General features: G+C 35.7%; 2 protein-coding genes across 2 annotated transcripts in view; one reads left to right on the forward strand and one right to left on the reverse strand.

The window, feature by feature from the left end:
• Positions 1–21,940, reverse strand: part of LOC118733009 (ER degradation-enhancing alpha-mannosidase-like protein 2) — a 108,615-nt gene that overhangs the window by 12,003 nt on the left and 74,672 nt on the right.
• Positions 3,143–21,940, forward strand: part of LOC118733008 (putative mediator of RNA polymerase II transcription subunit 26) — a gene marked incomplete in the record, with an annotated part of 166,166 nt that continues 147,368 nt past the window's right edge. The window contains 1 exon segment of the mRNA XM_036462157.1: positions 3,143–3,320.

Below are 21,940 nucleotides of genomic sequence, written 5' to 3' on the forward strand. Positions count from 1 at the left end.
CCTTTGCACCTTGCTACTTTGCTCCTCTCCGCTCCGAAGCCCTGGTTGTACAGATAATCCGAGAATCTTGAGTGAGGCTCAAATTAGCGGTAAGCAGATTTGTAGCTTTGGCAACCACTACTAATAAATTAAAAACTATTTGCTGTAAAAAACAAATGTATTTGATTTGAAAACTTTCTCGAAGTTATAAAACGTTCTTAACTGGAAACTTTGATTAAACCTCCAAAATTTATATGATCACTACTTTCGAGCCTCTAATTATTTGAACTCAGCGGACGCACCCTTTCCAATGGAAAAGCAGAGCGAGGTGTCCAAAGACCTCTTTCTTATGGTACTTGGTGATTTCAATCAAAAGGGAACATCGACTCGGACCACCATCTAATTGCAGCCGAGATATGCACACTTCTCTAAAAATGTGCGTCCAAAAATACAAATAAAGCTCAACATCGACTTTCACTCCTGCTCTCTTATAAAACCGATATGTACATACATATATACAAACGGAAAAAAAGATACGTACAGGGCCAAGATATCGTCGCTATCATGTCAAACTATCGAATGCGAAAATGGGAACTTTTTAGGAGAACGAAAACCTGTTTTAAAAAATGTTGTTGTCATTAGGAAAAGGTGTGGAATTCGATACTTTGTTAAAGACAGTATTCTCTGCTTCCAAGAAGACTCGAAACTGGACGATTTGCCAACTTGCGTATCATTCTAAACGCATGCGCAAGGTATTGTAATTGACAAGGCATTTTCGCACATTCGATACTTTGACATGGTAGCGACGATTTGATCGGGCGCAATGCGAGAAATAAATGTAGTACCGATATAGGAAACTGAAGAGGGAAGTGAGGCGTTTTTTATCAGAAACTTATGTGACTTACGAAAGAATTGAAGGCCAGCGCGAATTCCTGTGATAAAAGCCACGGCGACCTAGTGTCCGCTGGTTTAATACCAGCACTGAGCCCGGACTCACACATTGTCTGATGGCCCCAAAACTGACTCTGGCTCAGGGTTTGGCGTCTTTGTCGAATTTAATAGGATAAGCTTCGCCTTTCTCTTGGAGAGTATGCTTCGGTTTTGCAGGCTGAGGTATTTGCAGTCTTCAAGGCCATGGACTACGCGGTCTACGACATCTTTTTGGACTGCTGACTGGTCACTTCATGTGGCACAAACACCTGACTGTGATAGGCGGACATGACAACTCCATTTGCCCATCCTGTCTTGAAGGGGATGAGACAGTGGAACATTTTTTGTGCTTCTGCTCCGCCTTTGCAAGAATTAGGTATGCGACATTTGGCCGCGATGTGTTGAGAGACGAACGCCTGAGTTCTTTGACACCCAAAAATCTGCTTAGGTTTATTCATAAATCGTGCGGATTTAAAAGAGATTAAAACGGACATGCTAAATCTCAAAGCCAGAACATGATATCTTAAATTTTTTTTAAATCGTAAATTTAATGAAGATTAATGAAAAACTTGTTAGGATGCCAACAAGCCCTAAATTAGGGGTTCAAATAAGGAGTGAATGGTTTTCAAAATATATGAACCAAAAATTAAAATCACCTAAATATTTACAACCTTACATGTATTGGAATGAAAGAGCTTAGAAAATATAAATTCCGAGAAGTGCATTAAAGGTGCAATTGATGACCAAAAATAACTTAAAAAAAAGCTAAAGTGGAAATAAATACGTACCGTACACGAGTACGAGGTATGTCTTCAAAGGCCCAAAGCAAAGCTCATCGTTGATGAGGAATGTCTATGCGTTTTGTTTTTTGTGCCGGCTTGAATATGAGTAGAGAAAAGCCAAATGGGAAGTGACCAACATTGTGAATTGCAGAACGAAGAGAACTATAGATGGTCAAACGAAGAATACCTCAATGGTCTGAGAGTATTTTTTGTGATACCATCCACGCCAGCGATTTGGTGGTGGTTGAAATGCTGTTTGGCGACAACGCGTATGTACATACATAGCTGCTGCTCGGGCCGCCCAATGTAACCCGAGCTCAGCTCCAGCTTCGCTGTTGATGTCGGTGCTGAAGTTGGTACAAGCTAAGGCCACAAGCTCAGCTCATTCGCTTTTCTGGCTCAGTGTTCAGTTGACGGTTACATTTCAACGCAATCGCAGGTGGAAATTCGGTTGGCGGAAAATATAACCAAATTTACATTAGCATGTACATGCATATATATGTACATACAAACATACATATGTATAACAAGAGTAATACATGACAAAATACAACGAAAACAACACCAACGACAACAGCAGCATAGCAAATTGTGATGTGTCTGTTCTGTTGCAACCAGCAGTGAAATAATCGTACATACATATTTACCCCAAACAACATTAAACACCAAACAAAAGCTGTGGTGGATTTCAATGTAAACGAAGCGTATCGAACGCCACCATCGAACGCACATTGCTGCAAATAGCAAATATTTTGACGATGTTGCGGAAATAATTAAAATAACAAAGGTGAATGATAAAAGAGAATAGATATGTATGTATTTAAAAACAAAGCAAAATATGTAATTAACAATTTTCATTGCGAAATTGGGTTAAGCTGAAAAGTCAGGTGCAAAAAAAAAACAACAGAAAATCACATCATTTTATGCGAAAAACTATTGAATTAAATACTTAGAATGCTTTTAGAACGTGAATATATACAAACATATGCATACATGTGATTTTTTTAAAAAGTCGGTTTTGTGCAGCAAAGTGACGGCGATTTCAAGAGTAACAAGCTGTTAAAACGGCAGCCACCAAAAGTCGCACTAAAAGGCTATAGAATTGAAGTGCATCAAAAATTTGCAAACTTGCTGTGCAACAGTCATTAAAGGCGAAAAAGCCATTGATTACCGCGCACCGCGCCACATCAAAGTGTGCAATAAAATGCTTGCAAGTGGACTGAGACTAATTTTTGGAATTCGAGTGGCAATAGTAAAAAAGATTGCAAAATGCAATAAAGGTAAAAAATAAGAACACTGAGTTAACTTTTGGTGGGTTGCTTCTGAACAAAAACATTAAAACGCAAAATAATTAATTAGAACTCTTTTTAAAAAATATACATATGTACAAACATACATACTTATGTGTGTAGAACTTGCATACTTACATATGTAGTTAACATATGTACATGCCCATGCACGTATAATAAATTGCAATGTGTAAATAAATGTGTATGTATGTTTGTAAATGCACCTGTTGGCTCAACAAATATTTGCAGAATCAAAACAATCGTTTGTCAGCTTTGTCGTTTTGCCGGATTTTTCTGCACTAACTGTTGAAGGCAATTTCACGCTTTTTAAACAAGCGAGGTAAGCGCCATTTTCCTATATTATTTCTTTACTTAATTGAAGACAACTTTATTATGAAAATTATGTATTGAAGTTAGTGAATTGTTGTTCAGGCAATTTATTTTCTATTACTTGTTTTTGTTGATGTGAATCAAGGCAACTACTTATGTACACCCTTATGCACCCTAGGGTGGTCCTTAAAATATAAACATCTAATGTTTGTATGGGGGGCACCATTTATTTTGTTCTACTTACAAAATAATGGCATCCGCGTAAATTTCAAAATTTTGCGAAAAAGTTTATGAAGTTTTGAAAAAATGGAAATCTGATAAATTGTACACATTATTCAAAATTATTCATATAAATTCATAGTCATTCATGTCAAATGGTTGCATAATGCAATACTAAGCTCCAAAAACTGTAATTTTTTTTAAGTTTTTTCGGAATGCGTGCCGCATTTTTTTAATTTTCCCTAAGCTGTAAATAACATTGGCTTACAAATAATAACATTGAAAAATACTAACAAATACGTGCATAGGGGAGAGTTAGTTTGGACATCCTGAGGTCAAAACATATTTTTTTTTCTATGGGCATTTAAAAGCTTTTGTTTGCTGAACTTTCAGGTCCGATCAATAAAACGAGTACTTCGTTGAAAAGACAGTTAAAATACAGGTTCGTGCATGTAAAAATTAGTTGTGTTTTTTTACCCACTTTCCAGTAAGACCCTGTAAAAATTTTTACGAATTTTCTTGTCAATTTCCCTACTTTGCAAGTTTTTTTTTGGGTACATGAACACCAAAACTTGATAGTTTTTGATAATTTTTGAAAACTATTTACTACATGAACAGGCATTACGTCGACTTTTGTTGATCGGGCCAAAATGTAATTTGTGCGGCTTTTTCTTAATCTCAATTTTTTTTAACCCTAGTACCTTAAAAATTATTTTAAAATTTTGAAATTTTCGTGGATTTCTTTATTTTGTACGTAGAACGAATTAAAGCGGAGCTCCACACAAAACTTAGATGTTGATATATTTAGGGACCACCCTAATGTACACTCAAGGAACAAAAAAAATTAAATAAAAAATTCGACATTTTAACCAGTTTTTATTGTTACGCTTTATATTTTTTATAAACATCTTTGAAGAGAAATTAACGAAGTTAACAAAATGTATTAAACACTCAGAATAAATTCAGCAAAGTATATTTCTCTCAACACATTTTTTTGCGTTTTTGGTTGACTATTTCTCGGAAATGCCCATGTAGCCCAGTCGAAAAAAGTACTAAGTAGAGGCCTTCTGGGAGCCTTCATTTCTGATCTTTTAGAGCGATTGACGGTCCATGCTCGATTCATTACTCCTTTTGAATTTACATATATGGAATGGCCAACGTTTTAAGGCATTTCTCGTGTATATTTTTTTTTTTTAATTTTAGCAATAATAATGCGCCCCAGAGACAATTTATACTAAATATTTGCATTACTATTTGTGGATTGCCTTGTGTATATACAAACTTTAAAAGCATGCATTCATTTCATTAAAAAAAAAAACATACATACGGATGTACATATTTACATGCTATTTGTAACTCGCAATTCATATGTATTTTCCAACTCATAACTTCATGCAACATACATATGTAGGTATGTATGTATGATTTTGTTTGTACATACTTTAATTTTAACACAAAATATGTGTAAGTACGAGTAAAATAATACAAAATCGAGGTCGTCACCTTTGGAGGCATTTGCGGCTAAAACCAAGGTCGTGCGCCAACATTTTTATGCTGTTGTAGTTATGTATGCATGCATGTACATATATAGTTGTTAGACAGTTACTGACATCCAGCACCAAAAACGCTTATTACAAATTGCGTTGTTTGATATTTGTTGACGTTTGTGAGAAAAAAAATGCACTTTGGTATGTTGTCGCTAAAATACTACACACAAAAGGAATCAAACAACACAACATAAAAACGAGGTGCTCATCATTAGGTCGGTATAATTTATGATTTCTCTAATAAATAATATATCTTCGCCTCACCTTCTGAGTATCAGTATTAAATGAAAACATTCAAAACTAATCGAAATGAGCATTTGCATGAGCCATCACATACCGCATTTGAATCAAAATTGATACGGGCAGAGGATCTACCCTTGACCCACATACATGTATGTACATACAAACATAGTACCTATATGCATTTCTAATGACATTGTCAGTAGTTAATATATTCGTCTTACCTTCTGTTTAATACTAGAATTATGCTTGGAGGTGGACGACTGACAATAAAAAAAAGTTCCTATCGTTTGGATACTGTGTGTATCTAATATCGAAATTTGGTGCAAAACATTCTGAATAACTGGACAGTTTAGAGAATTCCCCAAAATTTCCACTTTAACTTAATAATTCTTCTAGCTGTTGTAATGTTAGTTAATTTCATTGGCATTCACAAAATTTCCATTAAACATATTTACATTCATAGATGCTTTCATACATACATATGTACATATATGTATATGTACATGTGTGTGTATGTTAAGAAGAAAAACAATTAAAATGGAATAGTGGGTAATTAAAGTAGGCAGTCGTAAAAGAAAAGTAACAAGAAAAATTGGACAAATGCATGGACCACTTGTGAGGCAGCGATCAAACGCCAGCTCGTTCCTAGTGAGCGGGGCTCAGCGCACAGCAAACTAGCTCACAAATGTCTATGTACATACATATGTATGCATGTATGTATGTGCCTTCGAACACAATGTGCTTAAAAAACATTAAACCGCTGCAGTAGTTCAGTGGAAGAGTGCCAAAGAGTAATGGAGTTTGTTGGTTGTTGCACTTTTCAAATGCCTTTTCCCAACTTTTTAATCATCCTATAAATGAGGTAAAGTGAAACGAAACGATTTATTACGGACATTTACACATGTACACATGTCTGTGTGTCTTTTTTATGTGTCTAAATTTGCATGCTATTCCCTGCAGGAAAAAACTAAAAATAGCGAAACTATTTTCGACAAATTCAAACCACTACGGGTGTGCGTGTGTGCTATAAATCTGGTATGAATTTTCGTCATTAAATTAATTTAGTGCATTTTGTAACATCTCAATTTCCATACTACAAGCTAAAGTAAAAAAAAAAACTAATTGTTCCCGCTGTCTTCAAATTTGTGACGTTGAACTTCTAAAGGTTAGGTACCGAAGGGCTGATGACTTGCCAACGAAAGGCAAGGGTGGATAGGTCGGTTAGAGGAGAGCTTCTTACGCCTGCAAAGTCTTAGTTCTAGCTATTGGTAAGGGCTCTGGTAGGCCTCTATGCTTTTGGCATTAGACTGCCCAGCCTTTGTGAGACTAAATCTGAGGAGTTTAAAGGCACTAACATTAGACGCATTCATAATCGGCTCGCGGCGTTTCACAAGGACTTAACCTAACCCACACCGCGGTGGCTTTGTTGCCGAAACCCAAAAATACAATTCATGAAAACCGCACAGGGATTCTACCAGTTAGATATCTATATACACATATGTACATTAGGGTGCAATACTTAATTGAAAAATCATGATGTTGATCTTCCATCGGAATTATAAAATTATTTATTTTAATTTATAATAAAATTTATTATTATTTACTATCTAATGCACATACATTAGGGTATCTCACCAAAAGAAGTTGCGAGTTTTCCACCGGAATTATAACATGTATTATATTTAAAGACATCCGCCAAAAAATATTTTGGAAAAATATTAAGATTTACGTGAGTTGGGCCAATTTGAAAATACCTAAAAAAAAAATCTAGTTTTTTATAAATACAATTAGTTGATTAAAAACGTTTAAAATTTTTGGAGGCAGCTCACATAAATCTGAACATCGAAGGAAAGTCAAACATACTATTTCGCCATGTTGATCTCCAAAACTGCAGCTGTAATTGTTACAAAACGCAATTTATGTATGTATATAAACAAGTATGTATGTTTGTACATATGTATGCATGTTTAATTACCTTACGAGCCTACAATAACCCTGTAGCAAAAATGTCCAGTTATTTTTGATCTGGTTCACTTCAAGTGCATTTGTAACCACGTCTAGTTGACGATAAATCTCTTTCGCATCCAAGCAACTAGTGACTCTAACAAAGCGATGCCACCGCAGGCAATGGATATCAATTCCACTGTAGCGCCTTTACGATAGGTTTTAACCACCTATGCGTTACCTTAGACTAGTTCGATTTTGGTTCAAAACTACTGGTAGGTTTAATTTATATCCGAACTAAATATTTAACCTAGGCAAATTGAAAATTTGAAACGAGTTGCTTCATGCAGCAGGGATCCTCTTCACAAATTGGTGCACACATACAACTAAATCTGTAATTATATTTTAATTACCTCTCTTAATTGCTTTGCATCCTGGTAAGCGACTGGAGCTATGACTGAGAAATACTCAAATCACTATTAACCCGCTGCTTGGCTTGTGGTCATATAATCATAAATATATGTGTGAATACATATGTACATATATGAAAATACATTTGCACGAATTTAGTGTATGTTCATATGCGTACATTCAGAATAATCTTTCGCGGTATTTAATATTTTTTTTTCATTCCATATCTGCATGTGTACGCTTTGCAGACATCGCTCCGCTTTATTTGATGAGCTTTAGCAGACGTTGCGCATATCATTTAAAAGCATTAATTTCCCAGAAGACAATTTAGGTAGGCCTTCTTAAGTGAAGCGATTCTAAAAGGCCTATCCAAGAAGGGTTGGAAAAGTGGCTTCCCTGTATGACTTCTAGAAGAGCCTTTTCTATTTACAATTTAAGTGAGTGTGTAAGTTTGTGTTATTTATCATTGCAAATGAGTTTAAGTATGCATTTTAGATTGCTAACAATCAATTTTGATATGAACTTTAAATAAACACCTTAAAAAAGTATGATTTTTATGAATTAAAGGACCAGCTTTATGAGAGCTCCCCCAAAAGGCATTCTGAAATATGTCCTGCAAAAGCAACTCGTAGAAGGGCTTCCAAAAGCAGAAGGCCTTCAATTTGTGCCACTCCATGCAAGAAATTAAAGAGAAAGGAATGCAGAGTAGAAGGGCTCTTGACTCTAAAGAAGGCCTTTTGGAAGGGTTCTAGCTCCCGAAATTATGTACTGGGTTAATGAATTTAATCTGAATTTTCGTTGGCAAACTTCTTTTTTAATATTTCTGAACTAAGGTTATCTTAGTACAGAATCGAAATGATCTTATTGATCTAATAGTGTTGACTAGTATACCATAATCACCTACTACCTACTTTACAATCTTGACTCATATAAAAAAACATTGTCTAAGTCCGTTGGCATATAGCTTAAAATTATCTAACAGCTAACATTTCACTCCTCTAACAAATTCATTTACATATCAACCGCATCAAATTTAGTGTTCACACGTTGCATAACAAGAAAATATTTAATTTTTCTCCAGCAAAATTTAACTGCATTGAAAAAATTTTATTCGCATGGACGTATGCATTTGCTCGCCTTTTCCAAATCAATTATCGAGCAATCAATAATCACCCAATCGATAAGTAAGCACCAATGTTGATCGCTGACTGACTGAGTAAATTTGTTATAGCCGCAATCGCTTATAAATCGCCACTGAATAGTCGAATCAATCATATGGAATAGATAAATCTTGATGGGTTAATAATTCGTCGCATTTTGTTTCCCCCTTTCGCTGAGGTGCCAGACCAACAAGAAAACAAGCCAGCCAACAGCCAACAGACAACCGCCAACTGCTGACCATCTCAGTCTGGCGACGCGTACACACACACGTTCTTTTAATCTGCGCAACTACAAAAATAAGAAAAAACAATAACAACAACAACAGAAATGCAGCAATGCAACGATAAAATGTGCAAAACTAAATTTTGTGCGAACAATTGCTGAGCCAACTTTGAAAACCAGTACACCCAGAAACTAGCTGGCCGGCCAGCCAGCTATCAGACTCGGCGTTTGTCGAATGCCCAACCAACAAACACACTCAACAGTCAACAGGCCGACTGGCCTACCAACCTACGAAGATCGCCACATCAACTGCTGTTGTGGGCAAAAAATGCAAAAACATGTGGTTGAATGTAGTAGACCCAGACGCAGACACTGTTGAGGTCTTACAAGCATTTTACAAGGAGCGTATTAAACAGCCAGTCAAGCAGTCAGCCAGCAGGCCAGCTGCGTTAAAAAATCTATAAATGCCGCCAAAGAATTGCAGCCAAAGTGCAACTAATGGTATGTGTGATGATAAAGTGGAGTTTAGGTAATACAAATTAGCCCAGTAGGAAATGTTTAACATGTGGATAGCAAAAGTCTTTTATTCTACACTTTTCATTTTAATATTAAAAGAAGTTGGCTATGGCAGTAAGCATTTCACTTACTTTAATGACTGCAAGAATAATGGGCCTAATGCACTCTCTTCGAATGAGAGAAAACATTTATAGGTTTACAGTAAAAATGTTCTATGGATGCCACTATCCAATTCCTATGTAGAATTGCTCGTTGATTCCGAAAATAGAGTTTATTTTTTTTTCTATGGATACGTTTTCGAAATATTTGCAATTTACCGTTGTTTAGCTTAAATAATAGTGGTTCCACTTAATCACGTTTATCTTACAAACCAATTGAACAATCGTAATACGGAGTGTGTCAAATGAAAGCCAATGAAATTTTCGGAAGTACCTTACAGGCTAATACAGTGACTTCCTTCCATCAAATAATTTCCTGGCGGCTCTCAGATTGCATTCTAACACTCTCGCTATTACTTGGTTGGTCAAGCTTTGCATCTGGTCTGGCTCTGAGCGCTGATCTCATAAGTAACTTTGAGATCTATACAGTGCCTCCGAATTGGCATCCTTCTCGCATACCAACTAACAACAAAGTTAACAACAGCAATGAGTTTTCGAAAGGTGAAAGTACATTGACATCTAAAAAACGTAAAACTGGCTCGTCCTTTGTGGGTAAGTCCAACCATCCCGTCTGCTAATTCCAGGTGGCCTCCACGACATATACCACAAAAGAAAAAGGAGATCTGGCTTTGTTTGTTGGAAGATTTTAGGGTGCTACACCTGCGAGCAAAATTCATTCGAACCACCTCAAGCCTACCAAAATTAAGGAGCGCTACAGTAGCCAGCGTGTATCCATATCAGGCGTCAGAGAAGCATATTAAAAGAGTACTAACCAATGTGGAGAATGCAACAAGGGGCCCCTAAGCGAAAAAAGCTTTAAGAAAAGTTTAGCTTAGTTGTGTTTAGAAAGGTTTGTGAGGCCGATTAAGCCGATTGGAAAGCGCTGATATTGCGTAATGCAGAGTATTTTGGCACCCTTATCGATAATAAAGGGGTTATAAACTAAAGCTTCGGGAAAGTAAATCTCAGAGACAATGCTATAGAGGATATCATTTAGCCTACAAGACGTCTGTGGTCCGACGCTGGCTCTTTTTTTTATATGTACCCATCTTTTACTATGCCGGAGATAATTTCGTTGGGTGTTTCTTGCCATAGTTCATTACTTATCAAATTAAAAAAAACCGCAATTAGAATTGTATTAACACAATTTATTTCATAGTTCATTATTAAGATTTAGCTGGTTTAGTTATTTTATAATTCAAAATTTAAGAAGTTATTCCATTTTTCTTACAATCGTCACGTGAGAAACCCACTAACCAATAGGCAAAGTAGTGTTGGCTTTTATTTTCAACGCAGCTGCAGTTTTTATAACAGCTATGCCAATTCTAATTTGCTGCAGTTTTAATTAAATTTTTTATTTGCAGTTGCCAAACGGATTTCTCGCTCGCTCTTTGTTTTATTGCAGCTGCCGAATTAGTTGTTAATGTCTCACCTTACATGTGTTGTTTCACAAATTTTACGCTACAGTTTTCAAAAATTTAAAACAAAAAAATTTCCAATCAATGACTTCAGTTCCAAGCTACATACGTACATATATGCCATCTGGTGTGCCATTTTTCGATACATATATTTCTTCAATCAGATAGTATAAATATTCGAATTAAACCACTCATACCTACATATTTACACTGCTTAGTTTACATATATATGTACATAAATACATAGGTACATATGTATGTACAACTACATACTAAATACTTAAAATCTTTCCACGCTACTGTTCGCCGTAGAAATTTATTCTTAGTTGCTATTTTTTTTTTGTTATTTTCGCCTTCGGATATCTCTTCTAGCTTGTTGTTAGTTATTTTGCTGATTTTTAATTTGCATTCTCGCACAAGTTTAGCCAAAAGCTTGCACTCACACAGCCCTGCCTCCTTTTGTGCCTGAGGATTTGAATAGAAACAAGCAGAATTTTTCAAAGGCAGCTATGAGGCTTTTCTAAATCGAGTTGGAAATTTTCAATTTATGCACATAAATATTATTCCGTGCATATCTACGCGGTAGACACACGCGCAGCATCAGCAAACACAAAAAATTCAGCTCTAGCAGCTATCTACTGCATATTTTCGCTGGGCAAATGACCTTCTCTTGTGCGCAGCTGCAAACTCTATAGCACTTATTTTTAATGTTTTTCTACCACAGCTTCTACGTACTGCCGCTGATCGCCTCTCAAGAAATGAAAAATTATGCGCAAAATCAAGTTTTGGCGTGGCTGTGTCCAGGAATGCGCCCATGCATTTGTCAGACTAAATATTCTGTGCGATCGTAGAAGCTAGGCAGCTAGAAGCGCAGTCGAGCAGCCGGCCAACTAGGCTGGAGTGACGAGTGCTCCTAAGTAGTTCCCTGTTTGGTAGGCCATTGGACTGACTGCCTGCGGTTTGGTGGGACAGTTGCGGCACATTGCAAATGTTGTTGCAAACTTGTTGCTCGTTGCTGTTACAATTCTTTATTCTACAAATTAATATACATACATATATACGCCCAGTACCCAGTGTAGTTTAGCTGTTTCACACCTAAAATGCAGCGCCAGCCAACCAAGCTGTTAGTTGTTACGGCATCGAATTGAACTCTTATTTTCTCCAAAATCGAAATGAAATTTATAAATAAACTTAAGCTAGTTAATATTTTAGTTGTTTATTGTAGCTATTCCAATGCTCGTAAAATTGATTGTGTGTCGCTTAGTTGGCGATAGGTGCAGCCACAAACAATCACCTCGCCACCAGAAATTCACATCTAACTAAATGCCTGCTTGCAACCAACTACTTACCTAGCCACCTATAAAAATTATCATAGGCACAACAACAACAACAAACTTCACTCCCCCCCCCGGTGCAGCTGATTGCGTGTCACAGCCGCCGCATGCTTTGGGTCTCACCGGTCTGGCCGGCATCTGGACACAAGTACTTATTGAGTTTGTTGCAATTGAAGTCAATTACTTTATTGCCACAGTAGTTTGCAGCCATTTCGTTACGTTCGCGCCCTCACACCAACGCTAAAGCCACACAGTTGAATTGCTATGCATGTATGTATGTATGTATGTGGAATGGAAGGCTTGTTTGTCACTCTTTTAAAGTTTGTTGCTTAAGTCTTTCGTTATCCACCCTCTTCAACGGCCAGCTGTGGTGGCTTGTGGCTTGTGCTTGTGCAATATCGATTGTACGTGTCTGTAAAGGCGATAGGATATCTATGCGCACATACATATGTATGTGGGGGGACAGCTTGGTGAATGTGCATGCCCCTCTCATTACGTAAATGAAAAATTTGTAGCGACTGTATTATTGTGGCATTTTCATTTCGCTCAATGGGAAAGACTCGCACACTTTTCAAACTCTTCAGTCTGACACACTATTACATGTGTTTTGATGGGCACGATAAAAGTTGATTTAATGTAGTAAGTACTTACTATGATTGCTTGCATGGACATGAGTCGCGAAAATATATTTGTGCAACGCTGTTTAAGTTGCTTCCTGGGTATACGGCGGCGCTTTTCGTAAATCAAATATTGATATAACATCGATAACCTCATTATTAGATAACAAAAAAAAAAACGATAAAATATTAAATGTGATGTAAATAGCTATGGTGATCAGTAAATGACAATGATGGTGATAAGGATAGGCATGCGATGAAGAACCTGGTTTTAATATACATTTACGGGCATTAAAAGTGGACATTGGACACACATTCCTGGACCATAGATACTCTTTGCAATTAAGACAAGCTCATTTTTACGGCTTGAAATATCTTGGACTTGCTCTGAACCACACACTTAATTGCAGACTAAACATTTAAAATCCAGCGAGAAATTTCTTGGTGGACTTTTAAATACGGCTGTAATCCGACCCATATTCTCATGTGAAGCGTTGGTCTAATGACCAGCCCTTGTTAAGTAGCATGGCATTGAAAGAATCTCTGCTGCTTTTGGTGCAGCGAGTGGAATGAAATTCTGCCCAACAGCGGCTCTAAGCGTTCATAGATAATTTTATCGCAATCATATTGCTGACTTTAGGGTATTGGGAAAAGGCGCCGCACAGTTTCGCGACTGTGGTCAAAAGTAGTAAAATTCGACGACGAAATTAAAAAAAAAATGTTGATGACAATTACTTGGCAATACATCCATTAGAAAACTTCAAGCAATATTTTTTTAAATTTGTTCGCTAGTTTTTTCCAAAGCGTGCCCAGAGTTGATGCGTTTAGGAATATTATTTTTTACCCGATATTTCATGAAAAAAATGCTGCAAATTAAATTTTTTAATTAATGCGGAGATTTAAACTGTTTTGAATTGTTCTCTAATTAATTTTGTGGTTTTACTACAAACCAGCACGGAATATTAAGTAATTCATCCATCGTGGGGAGAGTACCGTTACTTCGTTAAAATGTGCGTTATAACTTTAGAAGACAATAAAAAATGTTATTGCATTAGGCAAAGTGGAAACAAAATTTGATATTAAAGGGTCAACTAGAAGAATACTAAAATTGACACCCGAGCACTTTTCTGGCTCAGCTGCAACGCAATCGTAGAATAAAAAACTTTCGAAACCGTAATTAAGTTCTATTCTCTCATATTTATCATCCACGCATCTCTCACCATTAAGACGTACAGCTACTATTTACATGGAATAGCATCACAAACCGTTAATCAAGTGTTTCATGCAACTTATCAATTTTGATCAAACAAATATGGAGGAAGCACCCACATAGTTAAATATTTGCATGATTAGCACAAACATGCAATAAAATAGCTAAATAAATGAGTAATGAATGCACGACAGAGTATTTAAATCGGTAGGAAACTAAACTCACTAAACATACATGCCTTCCTTCCTAGGTACTCACACTCACATACATACAAACTACGAGAATGCAGCTACGTCACGGCCATGAATCAATGTTTGCAATATTTTCCTTAACTACCCAGCTGCCGGCAGCCCAACCCAGTAGAGTATTTTATTTTTTTTTTCGGTCACTTAACCAATTCAAATTTCCATCGGCAAAGTACTTGCTCATGCATAACCCACGAACGCTTAAGGCTGCCGTCAACAACAACATTAAACGCATAGCTCTAGCTCCAGCTTAACTATCAACAACACCAATGCAGCATGCCACATTTTGCGGCGTGACATGTGTATTGCATGTTGCAGTGCTATTGAACTTTTATTATTATTTGCAACAATAGTAAAAACCCAAATACATTACGAAGAAAAAAACTAAAAATTACAACAAGTGCAACAACAACAATAAAAACACTTAGTTCCTTAGCAACTAGCCAGAGCGAATCTGCTTAGTAGCCAGCCGGGTCTTTCGGTGTCGTCGAGTCATTGTGGTGGCGACTGCCGCTAAAAATATTCCCACACCTAAGTTTTGCTAGCTGGCGGTCTGACGGCTATAAGCTTAGCAACCGAATGGCGGCATGGTGCAGCAGCTATTAGTAGCATTTCTGTTGGCTGAAGCTAGAAAACAAGCTTATGTTCCCAGCAGCAGCGGTAGCCAACTATTGTTTTTATTGTTGTTTTTTCTTGTGGCAAGTGTTTTTCATTTGTTTACTTGCATGCAGCCAGCTAATGACTGACGGCACAGGTTTTCCTTAAAGATATTCTTTACTTTTTCATTTTAATATTTGGTTACTGTTTCTTGCATGACAGCGCTGGAATTGAAATACTTACTTAAATAGCGTATACTTAGAAGAAGCGCTTCGCATCTTTGCGCTTATTGCAAAATACGCTGTGACTATTGTTTTTCTTTTAGTATTATTATACATACGTAAGTACTAACGACAAACTGTTTTTTATTCTCGAAAATTCGAAATTCCTTATGATTAGCACTAAATCTCCTTCGCTTTGCTTACGGAGCTCTTATCAGATATAATAAGTAAATCAGTCTTTAGAACTCTTGAAACCCAGTGCAGCTTGCCAAACCTACTTTTCATTTCCCCACAGTATAGCTACATCAAAAATATTTGTTCTACCAAAATGTCCACACAAAATTTGAAGAAGGCCGTTTTCAAAGAAAAATCACCATATTTTGAAACTGTACTTAAAGAAAGGCAGGGTTAAGAAATTCCGTTCTTGATTGCAATGAAAATTGTATCACCTTCGCCCCTAAAATTGTGCTCCAAGAAGAGGAAGCTTTAAAAACGTTGAAAATCCGAGATTGACTATTATCAGCCCCATTTTAAATCATTTCAGAAAGTTTCTCCCAGCGGATTTAAATTCTTCCGGGAGTAAACCTTTCAAGTATAAACTCTTTGGGAAAAGATTTCAGCCTTAAATTATGGAAACTGAAATTTGGACTTATGAACAGCTTTTCTCCGACACACATATTTTTAGCATCGGGCTGTGATGAGCCCGGTGTGACTAGCAGGGAACTATTTCTAATAAGCACTGCCCCCTGGCTAAAATTAATTCCATCCTCTAAAGTGAAAATATTATGGCAACGCTGAGCCACACGCAGCAATTAAGAGCGCTTGATTCGAAAGTGTTGATCCATTTGTTTAATATATGTTGCAGTCTCTGTAGAACCCTCTTAACGGTTCTTAATTGAGTTCAAAAAAAGTCAATCGGAATCAGGCATTGAGATATTGCCTTAAAAATGTCACAAGTTTTTTCTCACTAAAAATTTTTTGAACGCTCCTTTCCTAATAGTTCAAATTAACTCGCAAATTTAAATTATTATTTGACAAGTTGTTGTTGTTGTAACAACATACGAATTCCCCAAAGAGCTTTTTAGGAATGATGCTGGAGTGACAGTCCTTGGCCATATCTGAATCTGCGTTGTTTCGGTTACGTAGGGTAGGACGTGGGAACACTTCAAATCTTTATGCAAAAGATTTTTTTTTAATATGTTACCCTTATTCGACTTATAATTGCCCTTTCTTTGAATTTAATGAAGTCCAAAAAATCGTCTTGCAAAGTCTACCAAATGGAAATCAAATCTACGAAAAATAAAATTTAAAAAACTATTATACCAAAACAGCAATTTTATTTTCCCCTACATCACACAATCATAGCTAGTTCATTTTCTTCCGGCCCACAACAAGTGCGAACAGAGATTATGCTGCTTAAATTTCGATAAGCCTCAGTGAGCATTTATTTTCTTTGCCGTTTTTTTTTCACTTTTGGTTTTACCTCTTAAAATGACCTTGTAAAATTGTAGAAATTCATCACACATCATGCAAGCTGTTTGATTTTTAATTTTTGTTTAAATTTCCCTCAAGCGGTCTGTCAAACCTTCAACAAGGCAAATGGATTCCAGCAAAGGAACCATAGAAAAAAAGAATAGAAAAAAAATCGCAAACTCAGAAAGTCACAAAATGATGTACGGGCAACAAGTGGCCATTAGAAACCCAATATTTAAACCCGTGATGTGTTGCTTTGTTATGATCCCGCTAATATACCTTTTTTTCTAATATAAAATTTTAATTTCATTGTCAACTCAACCCACTGACTTCATCAGAATTTGCACTTAATAGCAAGTAGTTTTAGAGAGATTAAACGAGTAATAACACTTTGTTTTTTTAATAAAATACCACTCCAACCAAAATCCGGTCAATTTAAAACCACGAAAGCTTATATTGCAATAAAAACGTCGTTACTAACATTTCTCTACCAAAAATGTTCCTGCCATCATGACAACAGATACATACAAAAATATATGTATGCACGTATTTCAAGCTCGTACCTTCAGATTGAAATGCAAAACCTTTGAAAAAATAACATAAAAACTTATGGCTACTAAATATTTCTGTTTGCATATTAGCTGTTATGCTCAAATGCACAACGCTGTAATTGCCGGCACTAATTTCACTACCACCACTACAAAAAACCAAAAAAAAACCAACACTAACCATTGCAGGCAACGACCGTCAGCAATCAACCACCATGCAATGCGCGTAACCAAATCAACTCACCAAACAGACAAACGTACATCAAAGGTATAATCAACAATTAGTAACCACTGAAACTAACGCGGTCACGTTAACTACCAGCACTACTGCCACCATCATCACTATGAGCAACCAATACAAATAGACTAACAGCAAATACTGAAAAGCTTCTTAGGCCAACAAACAGCACCGACTGTGATGATGACAACACCAAAATCAACCGCGGCCAACGCGTCAACTGCAACTGAAAACGAAAAAAATTTTTTAAATAAAAATTAAAAAAAGTAGTTACACTGCAGGCACTGAAGATAGAAAACAAAAACACTGAAAATCTAAAACAATGGAAAAAGCTGAAAATTCAAATCTAAAAAAAAACATATTAAATTAAAAAGAAACACAGAAAAGCTGCGAGGTAAATGACCTAAACGCAAATGATTTTTTTAGCATAAATTTAATTTAGTGCGAATGAGCTGCTTGTTTGTTGTTTGATATTGTTAGCAAAGGGTAAGTAAACTTTGTTGTTGGAAGTATAGTCTCCATTCCCCTCCATGATCCTATCAAAACTAAAAACATAGTAAATATATACATATGTTTGTATGTTTGTATGTGCGTGGCTTTTCACGAGACTCACACCGGAATGACCCGGCGAAAAGAATAGTTAAAAAAGGGCAAACCTTTGAGCCCAAATTAGTGCGGATGTACGAGAATTCACAAACATAAATGAACTTCGGAAGAATACTTATTTGATAATTAAATGGTAATTATGCTTGTGGAAAAGAATTTTGAGACTACTTTTATTTAGTAAGTGATTTCGGTAAATTCACATTATTATCGTAGAGCTATGCGGCACTCAAACGGAAAAGAATGCCAAATTAAAACATTTTATTTCATTTTTTTTGTACTTAAAACGAGAAAGTAAGTTTAAATTATTCCTGAAAAGCGCGTATCTGAAACTCAATCTCGAATTTTATTCGATTTCTACTTTAACGCTAGCAAATTTCATAAGAAAAAATGTGTTTCACTCTGGTCGATTTGCACCACCAGAAGTTGGATAGACCAGAGCTTCATAAAGTGGGTTCCATGAAATTAATAATTTTTCCATGAAATTTTAATTTTTTAATTCGGTAAAAAGCGCGGCGGTCGGCAGTCGGTTTGAGTTTCATATACAAGGAAAAAACATCTTTTCTTAATACTGTTCGCCCCTTGGCAGGCAATGGCAAACCGTCGGGTGAATTTCTGCCATGAAACAGCTTCTCATAAAAACCATTAGCCTTTCGAAGGCGGCGTAAAGTTTTAGGTGCCTCCATTTTTGTAACAACATCAAGACGCACACCACAAATCGGAGGAGAAGCTCGGTGAAACTATTATTATTATTCGGCTTATAACACTTTTGGAAAGATAGTTAAATTACTGCATTTTTGCAGGGAAAATCACCAGCCACATTTTTAACGAGAGACAAAATATAAACCTTTGAAAGAAAATTTAATTTCTGGATTACTTGTGTGGAAAAAAAAGAGCGTGCTGAATTTTTTCCACTTTTATAAAACTTTCTACAAGAAAAGCGTTGAATTACCAATTGAAATGTGAAACGTCATAACAGGGCACTTGGTAAATCAATCTCCTCAGATCTTTGTCACATTATTTTTCAGATGGTGGGTACAAAATCCATTCATGAAGCATTCATTCAGAATAATTCGACATCGAAACGCACATTTAAGTCTGTGTCTTAGAACCAGTTTTGGGTTAGTATTAGGAGTGAATACCATGAAGTAGCTAAAAAGGCTATTTCAACTTTGCTTCCTTCTATCACAACGTATCCTTGTGAAACAGGGGTTTTAGCTGACACTTATACTAAAAACAAATTCAGGTCGAAATTGGACGCTAGCCCCGAAATTCGCATACAGCTTTCAGACATAACATCGAACTATAAAGCAATTTTTAATAACAGTAAAACAATTTCATTCTTAACATTCAAATTTAAAGTATGTATACTACTTCTAGTAAACATTTTTATTCATATTTCAATTGAAGTGCCTTTGATTTTTAGTAATTTGATGTGGGGTTCCATAAAATGGAAAGTATTTAGTAAGGGTTCCATTGTGTTAAAAGCTTGGAAACCCCTAGGATAGATCATACTTCTAATGAAGTCATTGCAAATATCTGGAAAATTAAGGGAAGAAGCCTGAACATTATATTGTATTTTTTAGCTTTTGCACTTCAACAGAATTTTCGGAATATGCATTTATGTATAGAACAATTTAACAGGAAAAGGTTAGACACTAATATGTATATATATTTACCTACATACATATCTATGTATTCGTATGTGTTTATCGGCTCATTAATATTTCTTTCTTTGCTTTTTCACAAATTTCATTCATGACGATTTCGCTTTTCGGATATCAACATAAAAAAATGCCATGGATGTTATTTTATGTTGCTTGTACGTGTTTATCTTACATGTTTTCACGGCTTCATTCAATGGATATGTATGTATGTGCAGTGTATGTGTGCAGCAGAAGCACTAAGTTGAAGAAAAAATAAAAAATTTATAATAAATAAAAAAATGTTGTTTTTATAACCGTAGCGAAGAAGACCACCGCCACCTGCCCGGCGGCACCAAATGAGATTATGGGCTTGTAGTACAGCAGAGTGGTACATAAATACATACAAGCAAATATTCGAGTGTATTAGTAAGCAGTTGAAAACATTCATCTATTATTATTCAGTATGCAGCTATTATTTTACGATCTTTTTCAATTACTTATATTTTTATTTTTTATTTTTTTCGTATCGCATACTTATGGTTTTTTTTTTTTACATCGCCTTACCAAATATCATTGTCACACAGCAGACTTGCTGTCGAATGCACTTGGCGTTATTGAATGCAACAGTTGCAGCAGAAGCAGCAGAAGTAGCCGCCTGAGCAATAGCCGTGACGACGACAGTAGCAGCCTCAGCACCGAACGCCAAACTTGAACTTGAATGTAGGTCGCACGCATTTTTACGACTTTCACGCATAAAAGCGAAACGAAATGCAACTCAAATCAAAGATAATCAGTGCGACAAGCAAAAGGTAAACAAATAAATATCAATGGCAGTATGAAGTACATACATACATGTACGTGCATACATACTTACATATGCCTACAAGTATTTATTATAAAGCACACATGTGTTGCATGCATACACAGTTGTGGTCAACTAATTAAGTTATTGACATTTTGAACAGATTTTGCTATATTTTTTTTTTTGTTTGCCTAATGTTTTTTATATATTTATACAAGTCTGGCTTATTATACACATAGCACGCACCACATAAATCCACATTTTAAACTCTGCAAAAAAAATAAATAAATTTTATGCAAAATTTCTAACTTTTTTTTCAGAATTTCTATGTAGAAAATGTTAGGTTTGTAGTTTTTTAGCCCACTAGCTTTTCCTCACCCGCTTCGCTGAGTGTATGCAGTATGAAAAATTCCATTTGTATGGGAAGTGCCACGCCCCCTTGCCTTATCGTGATTAAAGCTGTCCTATATTTTAAGTTGGGCTAAATGACACCAGTGTACATTTTATGATGATCGGTTGTATAGTTAAAGCGTGAAAGCGTAACAAACTTGCTTTTGAATTTATACGACAAAGTACAAGTTTCAAGTGGCTAAAAATTTGCCTTTATTTTTATTTCTCTTTGCTGACCATATCAGGACTTTTTCCATATAAAAGAAATTACGGGTGTACTTTATGTTAGGAACCGAAAAAACCCGTCAAATATCAAGAATTTTAATTTTGAATCAGTGATGGGCAGCAAAATCGTTTTGGATTTTTATTCTTTCGATAACAAAGAATCTATCTTTTTAACCGTTATAAATCTTTTGTGATCAAAGAAATAAAATCTGATAATAAAGATTAGAATATGATCAAAAATATTTAAAAAAAAAATAACTATTACATTTGAAAAAAAATAGAAATCCAATTCTAACGGTTAAATTATGATTTTTATTATAAAGATGATTTTTATATGAAAAGAAATGCACAACAGTATTAGGGAAAAAAAATAATAATATAATAAAAACTTTTTAATATACAACGCTTTTATAAATGGACTAAAAAGTAGAAAATAATACTTCTCAGTCCCATAGAATTTGTTTTGATAACTTTTGATTTTGAAATTTTAGCAAAAGTCATTATAAACAATCTATGAAATTGAAAATGAAAAACGTGGAGCGCATGCAATACAAAGCATTCGATTTAATTGACAATAGTCAAACTACATAACGTGGACCTAAAATTTCTACAGCGAAAGTAGAACTTTGAAATCGATTTTAA

Source organism: Rhagoletis pomonella, unplaced genomic scaffold (genome assembly GCF_013731165.1).
Source record: "Rhagoletis pomonella isolate Grant_MI unplaced genomic scaffold, Rhpom_1.0 Rhpom_scaffold_00002, whole genome shotgun sequence".
Lineage (NCBI taxonomy): Eukaryota > Metazoa > Arthropoda > Insecta > Diptera > Tephritidae > Rhagoletis > Rhagoletis pomonella.